This window comes from Xenopus laevis, chromosome 9_10S, assembly GCF_017654675.1.
Source record: "Xenopus laevis strain J_2021 chromosome 9_10S, Xenopus_laevis_v10.1, whole genome shotgun sequence".
Taxonomy (NCBI): Eukaryota; Metazoa; Chordata; class Amphibia; order Anura; family Pipidae; genus Xenopus; species Xenopus laevis.
In genome coordinates this window covers 34,745,978-34,759,040 of record NC_054388.1, presented here as the reverse complement: position 1 = coordinate 34,759,040, position 13,063 = coordinate 34,745,978, and the positions used below count along the sequence as shown (strand labels likewise).

Sequence of the window (13,063 nt, the reverse complement as noted above, 5' to 3'; positions counted from 1 at the left end):
GATGTATTTTCCCGGTAGAACAATTCTGCTCGGCCGATATTAGCTGCAGTAATTCCTTAAAGCCTCAATGAGTTAGCGCTAATCTGGCAGCCCGAGAGTTTAATAGTGAGCCTCACACAATCTATACTAAAGTGATCAGATTCGCCTCTGGCTGCGCTGCTGGCTTACGTCCCACAGTGGGAGATGACAGGTAGAAATTTATGTGCAACTTTTTACACATAATATCTTATCAGAAGCCTCTACAATTTTTCAATTTTAAAAGAAATGACTTTTTTTCACTCTCCCCCCCTTTGGTGAGAAACTGACAGGTTTAACCATCTCACAGCCAAAGGGGAACTCAAGTCTCTTCTGCCTTTCTAATGCCAACTCTGGGTTTATAAAGGCATTCATATAAATCATTTGCTGAAGCTGGCATGTAATTTGAGGCAGAACTGATGCTACAAGGAGAGGTGCCCTTTCCGTTCGGGCATAGAGATCCGCGCTATATATTATATTATAGAACATTTATTCCATTTATTCTATCATGATAGCCCTGAGACATGAGGTCAGTATGTGGCAGTAGGGTTGCCACTAGAAAAAAATACCGGCCTTCCTATATATTTATCTTTTTTCCCTATTAATAACATTGGGATCAACCATCATTTTTAAATAAAATACCGGCTAGGTGGCAACCATATGCACCAGGCTCCATTCATCACAGAGAAAGTCAACAGTCATATTTGTCGTGTAGCAGAGGCCGCGATAATTCACCGAAGGCAAACAAAACCCACTGCACTTTAAAACAACAAACACTTTTCCCACAATTAGATCTGTTTCTAAGACAAAGGATATACCTTGATAAGTATATCCTGTGTCATTATTTCCTGCAGTTATGTGTAAAAATGTAGATTGCAATTGTCACCTTCTGGGTTTCCCCCTCTGCATTCTGGATTCCGTTATGGCCGTGGGTGGTGCTATATATATATATATACTTGCTATATAAAGAAAGAATTATCCATAGTTGCACCACAAGCACTAGAGTCCAGTGATCCAAAACCAGTAGCTCGTGAGCAACATGTTGCTCCCCAACCCCTTCAATGTTGCTCTCAGTGGCCTCAAAACAGCTGCTTATTTTTGAATTCCAGGCTTGGAGGCAAGTTTTGGTTGTATAAAAACCAGATGCACTGCCAAATAGAGTCTCTTGTAGGCTGCCAGTCCACATAGGGGCTATCAAATAGCCAATCACAGCCCTTATTTGGCACCCCAGGAACTTTTTGCATGCCTGTGTTGCTCCCCAACTCTTTTTATTTTTGAATGTTGCTCACGGGTAAAAAAGGTTGGGGATCCCTGCACTAGACCCTAGAAAACAGGAGAACCCAGTCTATAAAGTAAACTGTACAGGCAGTACCGGCAGGCCCAGGGAATGGATCTCATTGGTGGGTCCCCACAGCTGTCGGACTATATTCCAATAGTGATGGGCGAATTTATTCGCCAGGTGCGAATTCGCTGTGAATTCCCGTGATTCACCACGGGCGAATACATTCGTTAAACTGCCGCAAACATTCCGCAGTGCCAAAAACAAGATGCCGGTGGCATTTTGCGAATTTTCCATAGCCCAAATTCGCCCATCTCTATTAATAGAATAAGGCAGAGAATAAACAAATAGCATGTGCTTCCTGAAGTTGGCACCCTACTGTGAACCAGCAGTGATGGAAGCAGTAATCACCAATAATTGCTTTCTAAATATTGTTGAGGAATATTTGCCCTGATATAAAAGTAAATGAGCTCTTCCAGTTGGTTAGAATGAGGGGTCTGTTATTTCAATGGACACATTGATCAAGTTATAGCAGATGAAATGTCTGCTGGTGAGCCCTGGGCCACTGCCACTTTTGTCTATTTATTAAAATGGCCCAGTGTAAGGGGGACTTCAACTTTCATTTTATAGCGATGGTGACTGTGGGAAGCCAATAATTAATTAATAATTAAAATAATCAACAATTATTAGGGCCTTTAAAGACAACTTAAAAAAAAAAACAATAAAAGTTTTTATCCCAAAATATAGTAGTTTTCCCCATAATTCAAGCATTATCACAGTTGTGATGTGTGGGCGCTCTATTTGGTATTTATCTTTTGGTGAAAATGCACTGCAATAATTGATGCAGACTGCTGTCTATACTGTATTTATACTAGTGTATATACTAGTGAGTGATTTTATATATATATATATATATATATATATATATATATATATATATATATATATATATATTTTTTTTTTTTTTTTTTTTTTTCTGTGTGGGACTGAAACATTGGATTAATAAACCTTTTTTGCTTTTTATCCATGTTGACTTTTGTGTGAAAATCCTGTGAGTGCCTATATATATGCAGGTATGGGACCTGTTATCCAGAATGCTGGAGACCTGGGGTTTTTAGGATAATGGATGTTTCTGTAATGTGGATCTTCATTCCTTTAAGTCTACTAGAAAATCATGTAAACATTAAATAAACCCAATAGGCTGGTTCTGCTTCCAATAAGGGTTAATTTTATCTTAATTTGGATCAAGTACAAGGTACTGTTTTATTATAACAGATAAAAGGGGAATCATTTTTAAAATGTTGAATTATTTCATAATGATGGAGTCTATGAGAGATGTTCATTCCTTAATTCTGAACTTTCTGGATAACGGATCCCATACCTGTATAGGTACAAATGCAGAATAAGAGGCAGAAAGAAGCAATTAGTGTTAAAGGGATACTGTACTGGGAAAATTTAATAGTGCTGCTCCAGCAAAATTCTGCACTGAAATCCATTTCAACAGATGTTTTGATATTCAATTTTGAAATCTGACATGGGGCTAGACATATTGTCAATTTCCTAGCTGCCCCAAGTCATGTGACTTCTGCGCTGATAAACTTTAATCACTCTTTACTGCTGCACTGCAAGTTATATCACCCCCCTCCCCTTTTCCCCCCAGCAGCCAAACAAAAGAACAATGGGAAGGTAACTAGATAGCAGCTCCCTAAGGGTAGGGACACACTGGGCGATTTGGGGAGTTTTAGTCGCCTGGCGACTAATCGCCGCGACTAGTCGCCTCACGAGGAAACTTGGGCGACTTCGGAAAACGAATCGCCGCGTGTGATTAGCGCAGGCGATTTTTCATTTTAGCCAGGCGCAGAGCGAGGGGAGGCATTTGGGGAGAAAAGTCGCGGCGATTAGTCGCCAGGCGACTAAAACTCCCCAAATCGCCCAGTGTGTCCCTACCCTAACACAAGATAACAACTGCCTGGTAGATCTAAGAACAGCACTCAAAAGTAAAAACCCATGTCCCACTGAGACACATTCAGTTACATTGAGAAGGAAAAACAGCAGCCTGCCAGAAAGCATTTCTCTCCTAAAGTGCAGGCACAAGTCACATGACTGGGGACAGCTGGGAAATTGACAAAATGTCTACCCCCGAGTCAGATTTAATATAAAAAAAATCTGTTTGCTCTTTTGAGAAATGGATTTTAGTGCAGAATTCTGCTGGGATAGCACTATTAACTGATGTGTTTTGAAAAAAAACATGTTTACCAATGACAGGATCCCTTTAATTGCAACTATATGGAAGTTCACGGACTGCCTTTCAATGCATGTATGGGATATTTGGTGTAAATGACCCCTTGGGGCAAATTCACTAAGCGCCGAAGCGCCGAACGCTAGCGTTACTTCGCATTTTCGTTACTTCGCTTTACTTAGCGAAGCAACGCTAGCGCAACTTCGCAACCTTACGCTGCCCCTGAGCGCAACTTCGGATTTTAGTGAATTTGCGAAGCGCTGGCGAAACTACGCCTGGCGAAGTGTGGCGAAGTGCGGCGAAGTTACACCTGGCGCAACTACGAATCTTAGTGAATTTGCCCCTCTCTCTTAAACGTCCATGATATATTCTATAGAAAAGTCAATGGGGTATATTTATCAAAGAGTGAAGTTAGAGATCACTTCTAGAGTGAAATTCTGCCACTCTCCATTCATTTCTATGGGATTAAAAGAGTATCCTTTGATAAATACGCCTTTCAAAATCCTATAGAAATGAATGGAGAGTGGCGGACTGTGGCAATCTCTAACTTCTCTCTTAATAAATATACCCCAATGGCTTTTAAGTTTTTTGTAAATGCAGTTGCAGCAGAAAGCAGTTGCTGTGTATCGCTTTCCGTTTTGACTTTCGAAACAATGTGGCAAAAGTCAGTATTTCTTCTTCTGCTACTAAACTGGCTTCTGTACATTGTTTGGTGAGTCAGAACCATTAGTGCAGGGAATATAAACAGCAAGATCAATATTTAGGATTATATTTTCTTCCAAGATACAAAAAAACAGCTTTTGGGTATAGACTTGGGAGTATTTTACTCAGGCTGTTCCCCCTTAGTATTTGGACACCTAGGTGGTCCTTTAGTATGCCCAGGCAACTATGTCTCCCTTCCTGAGTCCACTGGGCAGGGTTGCCAGGTCTAATTTTCAAAACCAGCCAAAGTCAGCCCAAAACTAGCCAAGAGGCACTTCAAAAGTAGCCCAAAATGACACAACATGTGCAGTGAAAAAAAGTCTAAAAAATAAATTAATATATGTGAAAATAATCCTTATTTGTACATTTTCCCCCTTCGGGGGGGGGCAGAATACATATACAATTTCAATAAATATTGGTAAAACAATTCAACCTCTAGACATTTTGGTGGCCAGTAGATTTTTGCCCCAAAATTATCTGAAATTGAGTAAAGTCACTGGAAAATTCGAGAATACAGAGCCCAAAATCTGGTATTTCCCACCTTTTACATAAGTCAGTCCCATTGCATGCTGGATATTGTAGTCTTACATAAAACTTGGCAGTCGGCAAATTGTTAAACAAAAACTATATTACCCAACATGCATTGGGAGATGCAGGCTTGACACATTGGGGCAAGAAAAAACTTTGGCTGGTTTCCAAAGTAAAAACCATCCAAAGGCCCAAAAAGTAGCCCAAACAACCTTAGCTAGTTTGTACTTTCAAAACCCGCCTGGACATTGGAATTAGTAGCCCAATTTGGCTGGAAACCAGCAAACCTTGCAACCCTGCCACTGGGATTACTCTAGGCAGGGTTTGCTAACTTGGTGTCACTGCTTTACAGTATAAAGGGTTTTAGCCCCATGTGTTCAAGGTCTTTCCTTGGACCTTACCTCACTGTGAGGTACTACAGCTCCAGGTTTACCAGTGGTAAAGATAGAGTTATTTAGTGATAGTAAGTGGTTGTTATAGTTGCTCTAGGAGCAATAGAGAGGCTCAGGGTTTATAGTGCGCAATTTCAACTCCAACGAGGAGAAGTAGTGGGGTTAGGACAGCCGGGTGTGTACACCACTAGCTCAGGGACTCAGTGGGTGAGGACCAGTGAGGGTGCCAAGACCCCAAGCTGATTATTCCAGGGCAGAAAACTCTACTCCCTATGAGGATTTGACCCAGGAGTGTGTTACTCTGATCGTGCTACTTTACTTGAAAAGAGAGGGTCCTGTTTCTGTTACTCTGACATCTAAGTGCCTGTGAATGCCTTCATTTCAACTATTTCTTTTAAATAAACAAGCTATTTTGCTGCAAGAATCACCTCTCTGAATTGATCCTTTGCTGCACTGAACTACAGCAGGTACCGGGATTTGCACAGGTACACTGGGGTCCCGGGCACAGATAGCCTGGTCACACACTGCATCAAATACACAGCGAAAGCACACTCAAGGGTGGGCTACATTGATGCCATTTAAATGCAAAAGGGCTGGACTATTATGCTTAGTAGATTCTGCAGAACCTAAGTGTGTCACTTGTACAAAAGAAGGTGCCGTATCCTCTCGCGCGCGCACACACACACACACACACACACACTATCTCTGTCAAATCCACTTGTGTAATTGCTGCTCTGATTTGATGTTTCCCTTTCTCCCCCAGCTCTCCCTCTCTCTGTTAATTTCACAGCAGATTCTATCAAATGAGGACAATCGTCATCTGTTTCTTAATGAATTACCCTGGGAGACGCTGAGAGCAATTACATTCCAGCGAGAGCCCCTGCTTAATGTGGCTTATTAAGAGGAGTCAGGAGAATGCGCGGAAACAAATCTATTTCAGGAGGACCCTATGAAAATCTATGGAGAGTAAAATATCTTTTGTAAAGGGAAAAAGCTGAACTTTGCGGCTACGGAGTTTCACTTGGTCGTTTGCAGATTTGCTATTTCAGTAACAGGTGATAACACAGAGCAGTTAGGGGCAGTAAAGAGATTTGTAAAAAGAGGATTCATTCTCTGGAGCAACTAGCACTTAGGTAGGATCATATAGAGAAAAAGGATGAATTTGATGGAGTTTTTTTCCACCCTCATCATTGCAGATTTTAGTATCACAATAGCCTTGGATTTTATGCTTGTCCAAGAAATCATCCAAGCCCCTCTTAAAAGCATCAACAGAATAAAGGGTGCGGTGATCATTTTTATGGTAAAAAAAAAGATCTCCTGCTACATGTCTATAACGTCCTCTAATGTACTTATAAAGAGTAATCATGTCCCCTCATAAGCGCCTTTTCTCCAAAAAAAATAACCCCATCCCCAACCTCAAATTCTTTCCTCATAATTAAAATTCCTATCAACGTTACCAAGTTTAGTTGATTAATGAATGTTTAAGGACTGGGGCCCAAAACTGCACTGCATACTCCAGATGAGACCTTACCAGGGACAAGGCCCGAACTAGCAATCTATGGGTTCTGGCAAATGCCAGAGGGGCTGCTGTAAGATGCCATAGAAAGTGACTAGTGGGCTGGTGGGGGCTGTTTGGGCCTCTATGTATTAGGAATGCCAGGGCCTATTTTGAATACCAGTCCTGCCAGGGACCTATAAAGAGGCAAAATTATGTTTTTATCCTTTAAAGGCATACTCTCATGGAAAAACATGTTTTTTCCAAAACGCATCAGTTAATAGTGCTGCTCCAGCAGAATTCTGCACTGAAATCCATTTCTCAAAAGAGCAAACAGATTTTTTTATATCCAATTTTAAAATCTGACATGGGGCTAGACATTTTGCCAGTTTCCCAGCGGCCCCAATCATGTGACTTGTGCCTGCACTTTAGGATGGAATTAATTTCTGGCAGGCTGTTATTTCTCCTATTTAAAGGGATACTGTCATGGGAATTTTTTTTTTTTTCAAAATGAATCAGTTAATAGTGCTGCTCCAGCAGAATTCTGCACTGAAATCCATTTCTCAAAAGAACAAACATATTTTTTATATTCAATTTTGAAATCTGACATGGGGCTAGACATTTTGTAAATTTCCCAGCTGCCCCTGGTCATGTGACTTGGGCCTGCACTTTAGGAGAGAAATGCTTTTTGGCAGGCTGCTGTTTTTCCTTCTCAATGTAACTGAATGTGTCTCAGTGGGACATGGATTTTTACTATTGAGTGCTTTTCTTATATCTACCAGGCAGCTGTTATCTTGTTTTAGGGAGCTGCTATCTGGTTACCTTCCCATTGTTCTTTTGTTTGGCTGCTGGGGGAAAAAGGGAGGGGGTGATATCACTCCAACTTGCAGTACAGCAGTAAAGAGTGATTGAAGTTTATCAGAGCACAAGTCACATGACTTGGGGCAGCTGGGAAATTGACAATATGTCCAGCCCCATGTCAGATTTCAAAATTGAATATAAAAAATCTGTTTACTCTTTTAAGAAATGGATTTCAGTGCATAATTCTGCTGGAGCAGCACTATTAACTGATTAATTTTGAATTTTTTTTTTTTTCCCATGACAGTATCCCTTTAATGTAACTGAATCAGTCTCAGTGGGATTTGGCTTTTACTATTTAGTGCTGTTCTTAGATCTTCCAGGCAGCTGTTATCTTGTGTTAGGGAGCGGTTATCTGGTTACCTTCCCATTGTTCTTTTGTTAGACTGATGGGGGGGTGGTTGATGATATCACTCCAATTTGCAGTACAGCAGTAAAGAGTGATTGAAGCTTATCAAAGCACAAGTCACATGACTGGAGGCAGATGAGAAATTGACAATATGTCTAGCCCCGTGTCAGATTTTAAAATTGAATATAACAAAATCTATTTCCTCTTTTGAAAAATGGATTTCAGTGCAGAATTCAGCTGGAGCAGCACTATTAACTGATGCGTTTTCCCATGACAGTAAGTTTATGCCCTTTTTCATGCAAGACACAACTTTATTTGCTTTAATGGCCACTGAGTGACACTGCCTCGAGTTACAAGATTGTTATCTACAAAAATCCTCAGATGCTTCTTAACTATGGTACCCCCAACACACTTTAATTTATAAGCCACATTTATATTATTTCTACCAAACTGTTTAACCTCGTTTATCAGTCAAATGACTCTGCAAAGAGGCAGCATCCTGCATGGAACGTATAGTTTTGTACAATTAAGTATCATCAGCAAAAATAAAGACAGTACTTACAAGGTCCATCACCAGGTCATTAATAAACAAGTAAAAAAGCAAATGGGTAAGGACAGTACTCCAATACTGACAACACTGGTCTAATATATAAATGTGCCATTTTTTACTACTCTCTGTAATGTATCCTTCAGCCAATTCTCAATCCAAGTATAATTATATTCCAGACCAATATTCCTTGATTTAACCAGTAACTGTCTGTGTGGTACTGTATCAAATGCTTTAAGCAAAGTCTTAAGTAGATCACATCAACTACAATCCCAGAGTCGTGGTTCCTGCCAGTGGCGTAATAATAGAGGAAGCAGACACCGCAATCACAGGGGGGCCTGGACTGTGGGGTCTGCTTCCTCCCCAGCCGCTCTCTTACCTGTGGCGAGGAAGGGGGACGCAAGTCGCACAGGAGTGAGTAAAGTCTGGCCGCGAAGTGGACCGGGCGTGGGCCGAGCAGAAGCGAGATGTGACGTAGGCAGGAAGATGGGGATCGGAATGCGACAGGGCACCTCTGGAGATTTTTTTGCAAGGGGGGCTGGCGCACTCTAGTTACGCCACTGGTTCCTGCTAGTGACCCCCATCTAAAAGCTGGAAGGAATTAGGAAAAAGAAGAAGCAAAATAATTCAAAATGTATAAAAAAAAATAATGAAGACCAAAAGAAAAGTTGACTAGAATTGGCCACTCTATAATATACTAAAAGTTACCTAAAAATGCATCACCCCTTTAATCTGGCAAGATCTATTAAGCTTACACTATGCTGGCACAAACACATAGTATTATGACCTTCAATGTTTTAAAGCATTTATTTTTACTCTTTCCTAAAGTCTGTATAACAGTGATATCAGACTAACTGGCCTATAGTTTTCAGTCTGAGAACAGGATTACTTTTTAAAGTGGCACCACATCAGCAATATTGCAAATCTCTTCTCACCACACCAGACCCAAAAGAGTTAAACTCACTTAGTACCCTGCCATAAATATCATCTGGTCCTGGACTTATTTTACCTTCACATGTTCTAGTCTTTTTGACATTTCCTCCTGATGCACCCATCTATCAGTAGATATATTAGTGTATATATAGGTGAAATATACAGTCCAAAGGACGACGTTATACTGGACAGCAATGCAGAAGGGACAAAAGAGTAGAGTCTGCATTGGGCAGTGATAGTGGTGGGACTCATGTCAGAGTAAAGGGGGGGATGAGGGAGTTCATTGCGGGAGATGGAGCCTGTGCGCGAGTTGGAATGTTTCTGTGAGAAGTGGAGAAATGGAGTGAGAGCAGAAGTTAATTGTGCTTTTGCTCATTGTTATGTTTGTATTGGAGCCAAACACCACATTTCTTTCAAACAGATTCATTTGAGGAAAAAAAAAAAGAACCCCACATAATTCTTTTTCAGCACTCCAATGTGTGTGTCACTATCCAATTAAACTGTATAGAGCACAAATAAACATCAAGCACTAAGTAAATTAATACAGACACTCTCCCCTGCTCTGTGTACAATACACATACTCTCTACTGCTCTGTGTATAATACATATACTCTCCCCTGCTCTGTGTATAATACACATACTCTCTACTGCTCTGTGTATAATACAGACACTCTCCCCTGCTCTGTGTATAATACACATACTCTCTCTACTGCTCTGTGTATAATACATATACTCTCCCCTGCTCTGTGCATAATACAGATACTCTCCCCTGCTCTGTGTATAATACAGACACTCTCCCCTGCACTGTGTATAATACATATACTCTCTACTGCTCTGTGTATAATACAGACACTCTCCCCTGCACTGTGTATAATACAGATACTTTCCCCTGCTCTGTGTATAATACAGACACTCTCCCCTGCACTGTGTATAATACACATACTCTCTACTGCTCTGTGTATAATACATACAGTATACTCTCCCCTGCTCTGTGTATAATACAGACAATCTCCCCTGCACTGTGTATAATACACATACTCTCTACTGCTCTGTGTATAATACATATACTCTCCCCTGCTCTGTGTATAATACAGACACTCTCCCCTGTTCTGTGTATAATACACATACTCTCCCCTGCTCTGTGTATAATACACATACTCTCTCCTCTGCTCTGTGTATAATACAGACACTCTCCCCTGCTCTGTGTATAATACACATACTCTCCCCTGCTCTGTGTATAATACACATACTCTCTCCTCTGCTCTGTGTACAATACAGACACTCTCCCCTGCTCTGTGTATAATACACATACTCTCCCCTGCTCTGTGTATAATACAGATACTCTCTCCTCTGCTCTGTGTATAATACACATACTCTCCCCTGCTCTGTGTATAATACACATACTCTCCCCCACTCTGTGTATAATATAGATACTCTCCCCTGCTTTGTGTATAATACACATACTCTCCCCTGCTTTGTGTACAATACAGATACTCTCCCCTGCTCTGTGTATAATACAGAAATTTCCCCTGCTCTGTGTATAATACACATACTCTCCCTTGCTCTGTCTATAATACAGAAACCCAAATGGCCCTGGAGCACACATAGTCCCACCTTGCCATTATTTGCTGGATTCCAAACCATGACGGTTGCAACGGTTGGCAAAAGTACGTTATAATATTTTCCATGGGACAGGGCAGAATTACAAGTGGGATATTTACCATAGTATAGGGATAATTTTATTATAATGGTAATTATTCCATGGAATAGAAAGGAATCGTGCTAAACCACTGGGACCTCTGGAGGCCACACAGATACATCTATGAGGGGGGGGAAAGAAAATGAAGAAAAACGGGTGTAATTACGGTGTTAGATTTGTTCCCTCTGAACTTTTTCCTAAATGGATTATCCACACATTGGCATACTTAGATGTGGCAGGGCTATGAGCCCTAAAGTCCAACCGACGGTCTTTCAGCTGTTGTTGTACTGTACTATTTATTTGATGGGGTTAGAAATGCATTATTTATGGCTCAAAGCTTCAATTTCTAAAAATAACCAAAAATGTTATTAGGAGCCTGTTAATCTACTAATTTACGTGTCTGAAACATGAGAATCACCGTAAGAAACTTAATGAACGCCTGGCTCTTTAACTAGGAATTTAACCTCTTACAAGCCTGGTCTCATTTCTATCATACGAGTGTAATATTTGTTATTTTATACTATACGCCAGTACTTAGAACTCCACTGGAAATCCGGATGAAGTCTTGAGTTCTTTTTTTTCATGAAACCCACTTTGCGCTCATCTCTTTTTTCCTTTCAGTGCCTATTTATTATTCCTTTTGGGATTATTTAGTATTGCAAAATGATCCCTGAAATTACGTGGGTGTCTGGAATTACACAGCACATGAAGCCTGGGGAGTGAGTGTGTGTGTCTGTGTGTGTCTGTGTATGTGTGTGTGTGTGGGGGGGGGGGTCAGCATGCGCGGTACCATATGAACACCATTTACTGTATTTGCTCAAAAGATGAACATGTTTTATTTCTTTGGAATCATTTCTTTCTATTCATTTGTGAATTGATGCCACAATGAGGGTGGGCCTAAAGGTGGCCATAGACACACAGATCCGATCGTACGAATCGATGATTCGTACGATTTTCGGATCGTGTGTGGCGTGTGCCGACATCTTTCGCCCAGCGGAGATCGGTCGTTTGGTCGATCGGTCAGGTTTGATTTTGACCCGACCGATCCCGCCGGAGCTCATGGCACATCGTAATCTGATCGTTCGGCCATACGGCCGAACAATCAGATTACCCCCGATATAGCCATGCCTGTTAATGGCATATCGGGGAAAGATCCGCTCGTTTGGCAACATCGCCAAACGAGCGGATCTTTGCATCTATGGCCACCTTATGCAAAGGGGGCCCAGTTAATTAGGTTCTAGTAGAGAGGGGCTCTTCTATTCTTGCAGACACCTATGGTGACAAACAATGTTCCCTTTGTGAGCTCATGCAAGTTTTGAGGGCAGCGCACACAACAAATTGTGGTGCGCATAAAGAATGTTGAGTGAAATCACCAAAGTGTGTTTGGATTCTGATCTGAGCATATAGTTTTTAAAAACGAAGCACACAGGTATAAAATGTGCGCACAAAATTATCTTTTTGCGCACATAGCTGAAAAGGAATTAGAGGGAACTTTGGTGACAAATCTCCTGCTGTCCACCTGCAAATAGCCCTCTTGTACTTGCAGGTCCGGACTGAGAATTAAAATAGGCCCTGGCATTTCAGATACACAGAGGCCCAATCAGCCCACATAGAGCCCCAACCAGCCTCCACTAGCCCACTAAATACTGACTTTCTATGGAACCTTATAGCAGCTCCTCTGGCATTTGCCAGAACTCACAGATTGCCAGTCCGGGCCTTCTTGCATCGGGGGCAGGAGTGATAGCATTAGTGCAGAGAGTTCAATTGTTGTTTATGGGTCACAAAACCAATGACCTATACCTGCCCTCGTCCACAGACCCTTACTTTAAATTGAATCTGAACCTGCTTTTAACGGAGCTGACATCATGGAGTGGGAAGGGCCTGCCAATGACATTACCAACTTACAGCTTACAAATATGAACACTCTATGGTTAATTTAATCACAGGGCAATTCAACTGCCTGTATGTTTTTGAAGTGTGGGAGGAAACAAAAAACTTGAATAAAACCCATGCAGACACAGGGAGAC

The 13,063-nt window shown here is 41.2% G+C and overlaps 1 long non-coding RNA gene across 1 annotated transcript in view; it reads right to left on the bottom strand.

Moving 5' to 3' along the window:
- The window catches only part of LOC121399026, a 48,516-nt gene extending 39,527 nt beyond the window's left edge, over positions 1–8,989 (bottom strand). Inside the window, exon 1 of the long non-coding RNA XR_005964689.1 lies at positions 8,784–8,989. This is a non-coding gene — a long non-coding RNA (uncharacterized LOC121399026). The remainder of the gene's footprint in view (positions 1–8,783) is intronic.
- Between the last annotated feature and the right edge of the window lie 4,074 nt (positions 8,990–13,063).